Source organism: Manihot esculenta, chromosome 5 (genome assembly GCF_001659605.2).
Source record: "Manihot esculenta cultivar AM560-2 chromosome 5, M.esculenta_v8, whole genome shotgun sequence".
NCBI classification, from domain to species: Eukaryota; Viridiplantae; Streptophyta; class Magnoliopsida; order Malpighiales; family Euphorbiaceae; genus Manihot; species Manihot esculenta.
Genome location: NC_035165.2, coordinates 32,353,326 through 32,369,304, shown reverse-complemented (window position 1 = coordinate 32,369,304; position 15,979 = coordinate 32,353,326). Strand labels below are relative to the sequence as shown.

Below are 15,979 nucleotides of genomic sequence, written 5' to 3'. Positions count from 1 at the left end.
TTTCTTCTATTCTAGCATGTTAGAGAGCACTAAATTTCTGGAAAAAAAAAGTTCTCATGTCAAATACTCATAACATATAAAATGTGAATTTTTTGAAAATCACACGTGTATTATCTCTCAATTATAAATTAGGGTTGTTAATCTTGACTGAACCGATATGAAACACGACTTGCAAAGGATCTATAATTTTGAATTCAGAAGGCACTCATATTTCGACATGTGAAATGTCAAACCTTCGTCCTTTATCCTCTAGAGTTCATATGATACCTTAAATGCGCGTGTTGTGCCAACTCTAATATAACATATAGATCGGATATGACATAGTTTTAACCGGTTAAATATTAATGAGCCAACTGTTCACTATTAATAAACCGTTTAAAAAATTTATTAAAAATACAATTATTCCTTTTAAAAGGACATATCGCAGATGTATAACGTAAAAATACATACTTCTGCGGTTCTTGAAAAAGGAAATCACTCTATATCTTGTAAATTCTCCATTACTGTTAGGTGAAAATCTTAGTCTCCCCAAAAATATTAACCAATTTCATTACTATCCTTATTTACCATCTAGCATTCTTTTCTAAACCCTAAAAAATCTCTGTCTATTCGTTTTAATCTTAATCACTCCAGGGGCTCGAACTTCATCAAATACCATGCATTATTTAGCTCCAAAAGCTTAGGAACAAGGTGTATTTAGTTTTTTATTTTCATTTATTTTTAGCTACAATTACGTTTTTCATTAACATTGCAATATACGTTATTATAATTATGTAATATTATATAATATTACATATTATTATTATTATTATTATTATTATGTTAATTACAAGTTAAAAAAAATATAACTAATAATATATTTTCACTTTAAATAAGTAAAATAAAGCATAATTATCAAATTAACATAGAATAAGTGTAGTTAAAATTTTTAATTTTTAATTTTTTTAAAAAATTGAAATTATTTTTATATTAAATTAGAGCATATACTAACTCTAATAAAAAAAAATCTCTATTTTTAATTTTATTACAATTATACTCTATATTTTTTTATCATTAAATCTTAAATTTTTAAAATTATTTCAATCGTAACATGTTATTATTTAGACCATTAAAATTTAACAGAATTATCATGTAATTTGAGATGTCATCGTTGTATCAACATATCACATTTTTTAATTTTAAAGTAAAATTGATAATAATTTAAATTTTAAAATAAAATTATAAAAAAAATTAAAAATATAAAATTTTTTTAATAATTATTTATTTTATTAATAAATTTTCTTTAGGAGATGGGAATAGAGATTTGAATTTATTACACTAAATGTATTACATATTCTTTTAGTCAAGACAATTAAATTTTAAATTAATCTATATATTATTAATTTTTTAAAACGCATTTTAAATATTAGTATAATTTAAACAAAATAAATAATTTTATTATTTTTTAAAGTTAAATTATGTTAAATATTGTTTTAAATTATTTTTTAATATTTCATAAGTAATATATTTAATCATAAAATAAATAAATAAATTACGTCCTGTTCTGGTGCAATTTTTTAAATCATAAATAAATTTAAGTAATAATGTGAGAAATATTCTTATTGTAGATTCCATTTTTCTGTATTTCATGATGTTTGGCGTAGTTAAAAAATTATCAACAAAAAAAAATGTTTTTAATCAAATAAAAAATTAAATTATTTTAAAAGAAATTGTCTTCCACTTTAAAAATAATTATTTTATAATTTTAAAATCTTATTAATACTATTATATGTAAATTTATTAATATTTTTATTTTTTTAATTATAAAATAAGTAATAAAAAGTAAATTACTTTATCAAAAATATCTTTAATAAAAATAATTTTTAAATACAAATTATTTTTCAAAAAATTAGCAATAAGTGAATTTTTTTTAAACAAGTTATAAATGATATGGATAATTTATATTTAATTATAAATTTTTTTTTATAAATTTAAATGTTCAATAACTCATTATTTTAATTTGATTAATTTCAAATTATATAAATATATAATATATATAATCGGAAAAAAATTGCTTAACTTGATTACATGAGTTAGATAAGTAACAATTAATGCCGATGGTGACAGTGTAAATAATTGTGAAAGTTATAAAATTAAAAAAATATAACCTATAGTAAATTAGACTTACAGTAATTATAATTAATTATAAAATGTTTATTCAATCTAGGGATTACAATAGCCACCTGAAATTAGGAAGGATATTGTTATTTTTAGATTTATTTCATTATTATTAAATTTATTTATATTATTATTTTATTATAAATTAATTATTTTCATTAAAAAGAATGTCTTTATTGAGAACGAAGCAAATAAAAGTATAGAAAAAGAAAGAAACCAGAATGAAATGATGCTAGAATTTGGAAACACAGCTCATAGCACACAGGATTAAAAAATTCCATGTTTTTTAAGGGAAAACAATGTCCTCATTGTAAAGGAAAACAACAAACGAAGCGTGTTAAATAGGTTCTTTGTAAAATTAAAAAAAAAAAATTATTCTTTAACAATTCCATGTTAAAATTATTTATTTCTTTTAATATAAATTCATTTAAATTTAACAAAAATATTTAATCTATACAATCAAAATTACAGATCAAAACTTAAGCAATAGAATTGTTAATTATTGTCTAAGATGATAATGTTATATACGTGGCAAATCTTTTGTTACAATGTTTGCAATGTGATCTTTGGACGACTTCTCTGCCACTTGGTCTTGTACAAACGGTTTTCTACGTTTTACCTTTTCGGTGCCTTTAAATTCCTGACAAATTTATAAATAATCATATAAGTCTTTAATAAATTTTTTTTATTCAACGATGCTTCTGACTAAACAGTAAGATTAGTTTAAACCATATCATTAAACTCCATTATATGGCAAAATTTTTCTCGTCAAGACGAGTTTCGTTAATTAATAAACGCTAGAAAAATCTTCAAATACATTAGTGTTACTCTCTGACCCACCGTTAAGCATCTTTAATCTTAAAAAAATTCCGAAAAGCTCTTGAACTCATTAATTTCTTTAATTGATGTGTAGCTTTACACACCTTGACAACAAATTATCATTTGTTGCTCTTGGTGAGTATCTTGTCTGAATCTATGTACGATATCATACTTGAACCGTTGGATCAATAGGTTAATATATACAATTTAGTTGTAGTAAAATAGTATTGGCAGTAATTTTTTATTTGTTCTTTTAGAAATATTGTTTGTTTGTCAATATTTTCTTACAATGTAAGTTATTGCGTTGGTGGTTCTTAAAACTTTCTATTTCTTTTTTTAATAATAGTGTTAAGCTTGTGGAAGACATTTGTGTTGACCTTAAACACCAAATTTACCAGCATTAACTCAAGAATACAATTCTTCACCTATTTTGCAACAGAACGTGTTTCTTTATGCTGACTCAGCCATAGAACTATATTAAAAAGAAAATTAAAAGAATCTTTTAAAATAAATTCTAAAATGGAAAATCAACTAATATTTTCTATCCTAAGCCCAAAAAAAAAAAAAAAAGAGAGAAAAAACAAAAAGGAACAAAAATAATAATTATAATAGTACAAGAATGACAATTCTCACCACGGGTTTTGCGATCTTCATCGGAGAGGTGCTCATCATCAGAAACAGTCAAATGGGCAGGAGACTCTGAGTCAACCAACTTGTACCCCTTAATGGTTCCACAGATCTTCTTATGTGCACGCCTGTGTTTTGCACTCGGGTACGGTTTTGGGAAGGGCCATCCACATTTGTGACAAACATGAACTCCATGGCTGTCATGCCCTGCAAAATTCCACAAAAGGCCCCCATCACCATAACTTCCATGGGTAGCGAAGTAATCACAAAAACAACCAAAAAAAGTCAATTTTAAAAAAATGTGAATAAACAAAAACAACCCAGAAAACCTTTTTTTCCATAGAAGTTAATAACAAACAGCAAAAGAAAGATCCCAACAGTAAGGAAATAAGGTATCTTAGTCTCTCACATTTCCAATTTGAAAACAGAACATCATGGAAAATTCCACCATGATTAAAGAGAAACAGGAAAACATAAGGTAGCAAAAAACACAACCTGGTGTATGCCTCCTCCTGTGATCTTGGTTATCCATGTCGGCAAAGAAGAGAGAGAGAGAGAGAGAGAGACTTTCAGCGACTTTCAGCAGACCAAGCAAAGATGTGAAGCACCAAACCAAGAGACGCTTAGCGAGAGTGAGAATGCAGGCAACGAAAAAGCACTGTGCTCAAAGTCTTTGTTTCTTTCCTTCCCTTTTTTTTATTATCATTTTTTTTTATCTTCTCTCTAGTCGGGTCTACAGAGCAGTACGGTAGACTGACAGACAGCGAAGATAACGCCTTAACCTGTCCCACAAGCGCGCACGCTAAACAATCTCCTGTATACAGATCCACCAAAACAGAAACTCAATTTGCTTCAACAGGTTGTCCACTTGTCCTTCTAAAACCCAAGGCTTTATATATTGTCTTGCAACTCCTTTTTTTTTTTTTTAGAAAAAGAGGGATAGAGCCCTTATTTTATTAATCTAGGCCATGAAAGCCCCAACCTATCAGCATCCAGTAAAAATTTAATAGTAACAGGAGGCCATTGATGAATTTTCAAATTAAAATCATCACCAATGGTTAAACTAGTCAAACGATCCGCTACCGCATTTGCTTCCCTGTAAATTTTTACCATCTTGACTTCCCAGCTTCTATTGATAAGATCACGACAATTCCTCACCAAATTAGCAACTCTAAAAACTCCTGCACCTCTACCTGCAAGTAAATCTAACGCGAGTTGAGAATCCGTTTGAATTTCAATCTTCTTCCACCCTGAATCCCATGCTAATACTAAAGCATAATATATTCCCCATAGCTCAGCTTCCATTGCTCCACAATTGCCCAAAAACCGTTGAAAGCCCAAAAGCCATCTACCTTCATTGTTTCGAAAACAACCTGCACAACTTGCCCTTCCTGCTGACAACAATGCACTACCATCGGAATTCACTACCACCCAGCCTGTTTCTGGCGGCTTCCACCCAACATACTTCAAAGACCGGCCTCTCGGTCCAGACCCAGCCTGCATCGAAAACCTCCATGCATGAATATATTCTTTTGCTCGAAGCTGAATAAAGGACGCATCAATAGTATCCTGGTCATTATTCTCATTAAAAACCAACAAGTTTCTTCGCTTCCATAACCACCAAACAGCCGAACTAAAAAGCACATCCCATGGTATTCCATTAGCCAATAACCCTACTTTTTCTATATTAGAAGATAGCCATAAAGGCACATTCAAAATATCAAAAAATGGAGAAACGAAATTGGTAGGTAAAAGGGAATTCCAAATTTGTTTCACATGTTGGCAATCTCGTAGAGCATGCAAAACAGATTCACTTGCAACTCCACAAAGAGGACATAAATCATAATCAATAAATTCTCGCTTTCGACGTTGAACATTAACCATGATTTTCTCATGTGCCACTTCCCACAAAAACACTTGAATTCGCTGTGGCACCCTAACCTTCCACAGCCCTTGCCAATCCATATTAGATCCTGACACTTCTGAATAAAACGTATCAAACCCTGACTTAACTGTATATAAGCCAGAAGAAGAATGCTTCCACGCAAAACCATCCAAACACGACATATCATCAACTAAAGTAATTGATTGGAAATATAAAAGGACATCAGTAGGAAGAAGAGAATTTAAAATGTCCCAATTCCAGCCTACATTAGGAACCCAGAAATATCGAACACAAACCTGCATATTCAACTCAATCAACGGTTTAAGTGCAAAATTCCAAAGAGGCCCAACCGGAAGCCAATCATCCAGCCAAAATCTAGTGTGCATCCCATTATTCACATCTACAACTATCCCTTTTCGAAGTAGCTCCAAACCATAACAAAAAGATTTCCAATTGACTGAACCATTAGCTCGCTTAGCGACTTCCCAATGAACAAAACCCGACTCATATTTATTGAAAAGGCACCTAACCCACAAAGCTTGCGGATTCTTGTAAGCTCGCCAACACAACTTCCCTAATAGAGCCTGATTCATTTGTCGCATATTTCTGATGCCAAGACCACCTAACCGCTTCGGCAAGGACATTGTATCCCAATTAATCAGATGTACAGCTGGCTTCATATCCTTCCCATGCCAAATAAAGTTCCTGCATATTTTCTCTATTTCATTGCAAAGCGATATCGGTAAAAGAGCACTCTGCATCACAAAAACAGGAATAGCATTAAGAACTGATTGAACTAACGTTATTCGTCCAGCTTTTGATAGAGCTCTCGCCTTCCAGCCATCAAGTCTGCCTCTCATTTTATCCAAAATACTACTATATGTTGAGACTGAAATCCTCCCATGAATAGATGGCACACCCAAGTATTTTCCCAAATCAGCAGTCAAAGGAATACCTGACCTTGAAGACAAAAGTGACGCCAAATCACTATCAACAAAAGGCGACAAATAAAGAGAAGACTTAGCTAAATTCACTTTCTGCCCGGAAGCCTTAGCAAAGTCATCCAAACATGATAAAATCAAATCCAACTGTTCCACAGAAGCTTCTGCGAACAAAACCATATCATCCGCGAACATAAGATGAGAAATCATCGGACCATTACTCGAGATAGGAATCGGCTTCCATCTGCCTTGACGAACAAGCTGTTTAAACATTCTCGAAAGTTGTTCAATACACATAACAAAAAGATATGAAGACATTGGATCGCCTTGTCGCACACCACGAGTCGGTTTAAAAGATTCTAACTTCTCACCATTCCATAACACTGACATAGAAGATGTTCTAACACAATTCATAATATTAGAAATCCAAGCATCGGAAAAGTGGTAAGAACCCAACACCCACTGAATAAAATCCCAATCTAGTCTATCATAAGCCTTTTCAAGATCAATTTTAATCGCCATAAAACCCCCTGACCGCTTAGACGTTCTCATAGTGTGCAAAACTTCTTGAAACACCACAATGTTATCAATAATTTGTCGGCCAGGAACGAAGCTACTTTGTTCCAATCCAATGAGAGAGCTCAAAACATCTTTCAATCTGTTAATCAAACCTTTTGTAACAAGCTTATAGATCACGTTACATAAGCTAATTGGTCTGAACTGAGAAATAAATTCTGGACAAGCAATTTTAGGAATAAGAGTCAGCACCGTTTCATTAACTTCCTCTGGAAACTCCCTCCCGCCCAAGACCTCAATAATAAACGCTGAAACCTGTGAACCTACCGCAGACCAAGATTTCTGAAAGAAAACTGCTTGTAGACCATCGGGTCCTGGAGCCTTGTAAGGAGACATAAGGCGCAAAGCATCATATACTTCATCATGAGAAAAAGGACGATCCAGAAGCAATCGTTGAGAAGAAGAAAGAGCAGGCCCATCAGGTCTAACAAAATGGCTGCAGTCAACCGCCAAATCTTTCGAATACAGCTCCTGATAGTAACCGCTAGCAAGCTCTTTAAGTTGACTAGAATCTTCAATCCACACATTGTTCCCATTTCTCAGCTTGAGAATTTGCTGCTTCTTGCGTTTAATCACGGTAGAAAGATGATAAAACCTTGTATTTCTCTCACCAGAAACAATCCATTCCTCCCTAGATTGTTGAAACCAGTATAATTCTTCCTGCTTCAAAACATCTTCAAGCTGTCGTCTCATATTAAATTCCAGCTTCACTAAACCTCTCGTTCGCCGGATAGCTAAGCTTTTTTGAACACCATCAATTCGACGAATCAACCTCTGCTTATTATGAAAAATATTCCCAAACTCAGATCGGTTCCATTGGCTTAATGAGTCTTTGGTTGATTTCAAATTATCAAATAAAGAAGTATTTTGCTTCCAACCACGGGAAACAACATCAACAAAATCTTTGTGAGCTGTCCAAGCCGCTTGAAAATGAAAACGACGAATAGAAGAATTTGTAACTCCAAAGCAATTCATAAAAATAGGACAATGATCAGAATGCAACTTTGGAGCATGAATAACTGTAGCTCTAGAAAATGTCATGCGCCAAATCTCAGTACACAAGCAACGGTCTAATCGAGCAGCTTTATAAGAAGAATTAATACCACCCTTACTCCAAGTAAAAGGAGTACCTTCAAAACCCAAATCAATAAGTGAGTTATCAAAAATCCATTGCCGAAAATCACTAGCCCCAATACTGTGAACATTAACATAGCCGGTTTGTTCATTCTCGCTTGTAAAAGAATTAAAATCTCCCAACAGTAACCAACTTTTCTCACTTCCATTGAAACCCAGAACCGAATGCCACAAACGTCTTCGTAAACTAATGTCAGGGCTGGCATACACAAAACTCACTAACCACGAGTCCCCATTATCAAGTAACACATTGCATGTAATAAATTGCGGATCTGTCGACACAAGCGTTAACTTAAAAAATATTTCTGACCATAAAATCCAGATGCCTCCACTGAAACCAAAAGTCTCGACACGAACCCAATTATCATAACCTAGCTGTTTACAAACATTATCAGCTGAATGGCCAGAAATTCGAGGCTCAACCAAACAAAAAATCTGAGGCTTATAGATACGATTGTATTCCTTAAAAGCTCTCAGAAAATTAGAAGAAGCAGCACCCTGACAATTCCAAACTCCAATAATCATTAAAAATAAGAGAGAAAAGAAAGCCACGAGGATGACTGAACCTATAATAGAACGAAAAATCTAGTAAGACCCCTCATTAGAAGGCATCTTACCAATTAAACCACTATTCTGAAATTCATTCAAGGAAGTCTGAGCAACAATTATCATCGCATCATCGTCAAGATTCATATCCTGATTACCATCTCCATTAGCTGCTGGGATATTGGGACGGGTTGGATGAGGAAATGACGGATCATTAAAATTATCATGTTGATTCCTATCCAATTCTGTTTCTAAATTTGCAAGTCCCACCAATTTCGAGTTAGAAACAACCCAAGTCTTTGACTGATTCGTTCTATTATTCCCTTGAACAACTACATGGTCATCTTGTGCAGCAGCTTTTCTAGAAGATCCCCCTGATCCACTCGAAACCCCTCTAATTTTTAGAACTGAACTTTGCACAGCAGGCCCATTAGATCTCACATAGGAATCTAAAGCAATATTGGGAGTCTCCTCTCTTGTCACAGTAGAAACCACTTGACCCTTCCCTTTAGAATCCCGTAGCTTTTTCTTGCCCAAGACAGGACGAAAATCTTGTACCACTGGTGGAGTCGCATTATGTTCTATATGAGTCTCAGAATCCTGGAGAATAACTAGAGAACTAAAGGGGTTATTATTGGCCTTCATCGTTGATTTACCCTTGTTTGACTCCCTCGGACCATGATCACCTGACCCAAATTTAAATACAGGTTTTTCCTGAGGACGTTGATTACGTCTTCTATCTTTCTTAACCAGCATCCAATCACCAAAATCATCTAAAACAGCTGGATTAACCACCTGATTCTCGGGTAACTGAGCCACCTTAGGAGCAGGGTTACTATGAACCGAATTAGGCACATTCTCTACATTCTCTGGCTGCAACTCTTTCCGCAACGAAGGACAATTATCCTTCATATGCCCAAAAATTCCACATGAAAAACAAACCATATGCAACCCCTCATATTCAATACGTCGAACTCTCCGGTTCAGCTTGAATTTCGACAAAAGAGGCTTCGTAACATCAACTTCAACACATAATCTCGCAAAATGCCCTCTTGTCACTCGGCTAGTGTTATTATCCACTCTGATAGGATCTCCTATCTTCCTCCCCAATCGCATAAGAAAATCCTCATTAAAATATTCAATTGGAAGGCATGGAAATCGAACCCAAACTGCCAAGCGTTCCAAGGAAACATTAAATGGATCAAAATCCGGGCACCATTGGCGAACTGACAAATAATGATCAGCTATAATCCATGGTCCACCCTCCAGTGCAAAATCAAAATCTTCCCTACTATGAAATCGAGCAAGGAAAAAATCGTTGTCCAGAGCAATTAAGTCAATAGGGGATTTAGGTTTCCAGAGTTCCTTCACCCTTCGCGATAAATAGGCATACCCTATTGATCTTCCAATCAGCTTGATAATCAAGGAGTTCTTCCATGGTTTACAATAACGAGATTTCTCAATTTTAGTAAGTTTAATATTAGGGCACTTTTCATCCTCCTCATCCTCTTCCCCATCAGAAAGCTCATACGACTCATCATCATTCACTTCAACTGTGTCAGCAATCACAGTCTCGTTATTAGGACTCCCATTGACTAGCATATCCCTAAACGAAGGACCCATTGGAGACGGTTGTCCAACAGACTCAAACTTTCTACCGTCTTGTTCTTCTAAAGAGAAACCTCCTTCACCATCTTTACGCTTCCTACGGCTATTATGTTGCAAAAGATCATCCTCTTCCATACCCTCATTGCCGGAATCTGACATTCCGGTGGAATCACAATCGGCAAAAGTTCTAGAGCTATTGGCGGCTTGAGAGAGAACTCTATTTTTCAACTCCTTTAATTGGTTTGAAATTTTAATATAGTTTTAATTTGATATTTAACATTTTATTTTAATTTTCTCAATCACAGGTTCGATTCAAATTCTGATTCTTACAATTATTTTATATAATTATTTTTAATTATTTTTAATATTTTCTAATTTTCATTACAAAGTATATATATTTTTTTAATTATATATATTATTTAGTACAAATATATTTGTAATTAAAAAATAATTTAACTTACTTATTATTAAATTTATTAAGAAAATCAAAAAATAATTATTGATGACCGCTGGATTTCTTCACCCCAGAACAGGGGCTTGACCACAGCCAAAGGCCCATGACACAGAGGCCCACGTACTTGATACCCCCCAACAAGCCTGGCTCATTCCAGCTTCCGGGCCGGGCTCGATCAAGCTTCCTTACTCAGTCCAGCCTGATCCCTGACCAGCAGATCCCTCTCAGGCCCAGCGTCCAGCCCAACTCTCGGCCCAGCCCGGGGTCCAGAACAGTACTCACTAGACAGCCTGGCAGATCCGCTCGAACGTACGCATGAGGAGAATCAGAGGCCGTTACGCATGTAGCAGGCAGCTGATACCCTAGTACACCCGAATCTGTATGGCAGAGACGCGTGGCCCAATCCTGGAGAGACCTTTACACGTCACCAGCAAGCAAGACAATGTATAAAAGAGGAGTCCCCTCCTCAGAAAGTTTTAAGCCTTATTCTGTAACACAAAACCCTTGAAAAACCCTATTCTATTGGATCTCAGATCATCAATTGGCGCCGTCTGTGGGAAAACGAAGGAGATCTTTTCATCACCGGAGTTTTCACTTTCAAAACCCACTGAGATCCACAATGGCAAACCACCAAGAAAGTAACCTTAATATTCCAAATGACTTAAGCTCCGCCCAAGAGGGGCAGCAGTTCTCTTTTTCTAGCCCTACGACGTTGAATAACCAAACACCCATCTCTCTTAATCCCTCGCCAGGCTTGGCAGGGAATACTCCCACCATGACCCTGTCTAACCAAGACATTAGTGTTACTCTCTGACCCACCGTTAAGCATCTTTAATCTTAAAAAAATTCCGAAAAGCTCTTGAACTCATTAATTTCTTTAATTGATGTGTAGCTTTACACACCTTGACAACAAATTATCATTTGTTGCTCTTGGTGAGTATCTTGTCTGAATCTATGTACGATATCATACTTGAACCGTTGGATCAATAGGTTAATATATACAATTTAGTTGTAGTAAAATAGTATTGGCAGTAATTTTTTATTTGTTCTTTTAGAAATATTGTTTGTTTGTCAATATTTTCTTACAATGTAAGTTATTGCGTTGGTGGTTCTTAAAACTTTCTATTTCTTTTTTTAATAATAGTGTTAAGCTTGTGGAAGACATTTGTGTTGACCTTAAACACCAAATTTACCAGCATTAACTCAAGAATACAATTCTTCACCTATTTTGCAACAGAACGTGTTTCTTTATGCTGACTCAGCCATAGAACTATATTAAAAAGAAAATTAAAAGAATCTTTTAAAATAAATTCTAAAATGGAAAATCAACTAATATTTTCTATCCTAAGCCCAAAAAAAAAAAAAAAAGAGAGAAAAAACAAAAAGGAACAAAAATAATAATTATAATAGTACAAGAATGACAATTCTCACCACGGGTTTTGCGATCTTCATCGGAGAGGTGCTCATCATCAGAAACAGTCAAATGGGCAGGAGACTCTGAGTCAACCAACTTGTACCCCTTAATGGTTCCACAGATCTTCTTATGTGCACGCCTGTGTTTTGCACTCGGGTACGGTTTTGGGAAGGGCCATCCACATTTGTGACAAACATGAACTCCATGGCTGTCATGCCCTGCAAAATTCCACAAAAGGCCCCCATCACCATAACTTCCATGGGTAGCGAAGTAATCACAAAAACAACCAAAAAAAGTCAATTTTAAAAAAATGTGAATAAACAAAAACAACCCAGAAAACCTTTTTTTCCATAGAAGTTAATAACAAACAGCAAAAGAAAGATCCCAACAGTAAGGAAATAAGGTATCTTAGTCTCTCACATTTCCAATTTGAAAACAGAACATCATGGAAAATTCCACCATGATTAAAGAGAAACAGGAAAACATAAGGTAGCAAAAAACACAACCTGGTGTATGCCTCCTCCTGTGATCTTGGTTATCCATGTCGGCAAAGAAGAGAGAGAGAGAGAGAGAGAGACTTTCAGCGACTTTCAGCAGACCAAGCAAAGATGTGAAGCACCAAACCAAGAGACGCTTAGCGAGAGTGAGAATGCAGGCAACGAAAAAGCACTGTGCTCAAAGTCTTTGTTTCTTTCCTTCCCTTTTTTTTATTATCATTTTTTTTTATCTTCTCTCTAGTCGGGTCTACAGAGCAGTACGGTAGACTGACAGACAGCGAAGATAACGCCTTAACCTGTCCCACAAGCGCGCACGCTAAACAATCTCCTGTATACAGATCCACCAAAACAGAAACTCAATTTGCTTCAACAGGTTGTCCACTTGTCCTTCTAAAACCCAAGGCTTTATATATTGTCTTGCAACTCCTTTAATTGGTTTGAAATTTTAATATAGTTTTAATTTGATATTTAACATTTTATTTTAATTTTCTCAATCACAGGTTCGATTCAAATTCTGATTCTTACAATTATTTTATATAATTATTTTTAATTATTTTTAATATTTTCTAATTTTCATTACAAAGTATATATATTTTTTTAATTATATATATTATTTAGTACAAATATATTTGTAATTAAAAAATAATTTAACTTACTTATTATTAAATTTATTAAGAAAATCAAAAAATAATTATTGATGACCGCTGGATTTCTTCACCCCAGAACAGGGGCTTGACCACAGCCAAAGGCCCATGACACAGAGGCCCACGTACTTGATACCCCCCAACAAGCCTGGCTCATTCCAGCTTCCGGGCCGGGCTCGATCAAGCTTCCTTACTCAGTCCAGCCTGATCCCTGACCAGCAGATCCCTCTCAGGCCCAGCGTCCAGCCCAACTCTCGGCCCAGCCCGGGGTCCAGAACAGTACTCACCAGACAGCCTGGCAGATCCGCTCGAACGTACGCATGAGGAGAATCAGAGGCCGTTACGCATGTAGCAGGCAGCTGATACCCTAGTACACCCGAATCTGTATGGCAGAGACGCGTGGCCCAATCCTGGAGAGACCTTTACACGTCACCAGCAAGCAAGACAATGTATAAAAGAGGAGTCCCCTCCTCAGAAAGTTTTAAGCCTTATTCTGTAACACAAAACCCTTGAAAAACCCTATTCTATTGGATCTCAGATCATCAATTGGCGCCGTCTGTGGGAAAACGAAGGAGATCTTTTCATCACCGGAGTTTTCACTTTCAAAACCCACTGAGATCCACAATGGCAAACCACCAAGAAAGTAACCTTAATATTCCAAATGACTTAAGCTCCGCCCAAGAGGGGCAGCAGTTCTCTTTTTCTAGCCCTACGACGTTGAATAACCAAACACCCATCTCTCTTAATCCCTCGCCAGGCTTGGCAGGGAATACTCCCACCATGACCCTGTCTAACCAAGACATTCAAACCATGGCTCTCCAGCTACAAACCACTGCTCACTGGTTGGGGCAGATAATGCAACAAAGGGGACTTAGCACCCCAGTAAACGCACTCCCAGTAGTGGAGGAACCCAGAACCGATGAACCCCGACCTACCTCTATCCGCCTCCAAACTAACAACCACGATGCCGGAGAAGAGGAAGAACCGGAGGCCCGAATCCATGGGAGAAGGGCAAGAGAGATGATAGAAAATGAAGAGGTGGACGACTATTCTGCTGAAACAACCAGGGAAACGGGAACTGAAACAGAGGAGGAAGAATGTAGTTTGGGCAAAAGATCCAACCCAGAAGACGAGAAAATGAACCAAAAACTGAAAAGGTTGAAGGAGCAGCTCCTAGCCGAGCTAGGTAAGAAAGATCAGAGTCAAACCTCCTTGCCTACTTCTTCTCCCTTCTCAAAGGTAATGCAGCAGGAGACCGTTCCCAAAAAGTTTATGATGCCGCCGATGGCGGCCTATAATGGGGCTGGAAACCCGAGAGAACATGTCATGAACTATAAGACCTTCATGGAGTTGCAAACTCTGTCAGATGCTCTGATGTGCAAGGTGTTCCCAACAACGCTCTCGGGACCAGCGAGGGCATGGTTCAACAGCCTGGAGGCCGGAAGCATTAAAAGTTTTGGAGACCTTGCCCTCCGCTTCATCAGCCGGTTCGTAGCCGGGGTGCCAGCAGATAGGAAGACAAGCTATCTGGAAACAGTTAGGCAAAAAGCTGGTGAATCTCTCAGAGAGTATGTCGCCCGTTTCAATACGGAGGCCCTGCAGATTCCCGAGCTCGACGAAGGAAGGGCGGTAGAGGCCATGCAAAAGGGAACAACCTCTGCCGAGTTCTTTGGTTCTTTGAGCAGGAAACCTCCGACCTCACTGGCCGAGTTGATGAAGAGGGCGGAAAAGTACATAAGGCAGGATGACGCCTTAGTAACGAGTAGATTTGCCAAAGGGGTGGCAGGAAAAGAGAAAGCCCCGGAGGAAGGAAGGCTGGAGAAACACGAGAAGAAGCGTGGGAAGAGGCCTGAGCCATATAAGCAGGCCTGGGAAAGAAGGGATCAAAGGCCCCCTCCTCCTCCCAGGGCTCATGAACCACGAGTGCTCCCCCCTTGGGTTCCTGAGAAGCCTACTCCCCTCAACGCTTCCAGAGCCGAAGTGCTCATGGCAGTCCAGGATAAGGAGTTCCTCCAGTGGCCTAAACCCATGAGGTCGGAAGCAGATCAGAGGAATCCTGACAAGTATTGTCAGTACCACCGGACACATGGCCACGATACAAATAACTGTTTTCAGTTAATCGCGGAGATTGAAAGATTGATAAAAAGGGGGCATCTCAAAAATTTTGTGAAGAAACCGGAGGGGCAGAGGCCTCCGCCCAGTCCGGCAGCCCAGATGCCCAGGAGAACCGGAGCTGGACCAGTGAATGATGGGTCTAGTGGGACTATTAATATGATTGTTGGAGGAACTGGAGGACGGATGAGCCGTCGAGGAAAGAAGAGAAACCGGGAAGGAGAGATCAGCAATGGCGAGGTCATGCAGATCGTTGAACACTCACCCATGGCCATCGTTTTCTCTTCAGAAGATGCACAGGGCATTCAGATGCCCCATGATGACGCGCTTGTTATTGAAGCAGTCATTCATAATTTTCGGGTGAAGAAGGTTCTGGTGGATGATGGGAGTAAGGTCAATTTATTGCCATATCGGGTTTTCCAGCAGATGGGAATCCCGGAGGAACAGCTGGTTCGGGACCAGTCACCCATCAAAGGGATCGGAGGAGCACCGGTATTTGTAGAAGGGAAGGTGAAGCTGGCCCTTACCTTGGGAGAAGCACCCAGAGCTCGCACCCATCATGAGG

At 37.1% G+C, this 15,979-nt stretch overlaps 1 protein-coding gene across 2 annotated transcripts in view; it reads right to left on the bottom strand.

Annotated features, from left to right (window-relative positions):
* Positions 1-13,035, bottom strand: part of LOC110615188 — a 39,740-nt gene extending 26,705 nt beyond the window's left edge. The window contains exons 1-4 of one of the 2 annotated variants that reach the window (XM_043956347.1): positions 12,668-13,035; positions 12,179-12,379; positions 3,610-3,810; positions 3,354-3,448 (exon numbers count right to left, since the gene is read on the bottom strand). The gene's annotated coding sequence lies outside the window, so the exon portion shown is untranslated. Of the gene's footprint in view, positions 1-3,353; positions 3,449-3,609; positions 3,811-4,098; positions 4,467-12,178; positions 12,380-12,667 lie in introns of those variants that run through there. The other variant, XM_043956348.1, reaches the window with a different exon arrangement.
* Between the last annotated feature and the right edge of the window lie 2,944 nt (positions 13,036-15,979).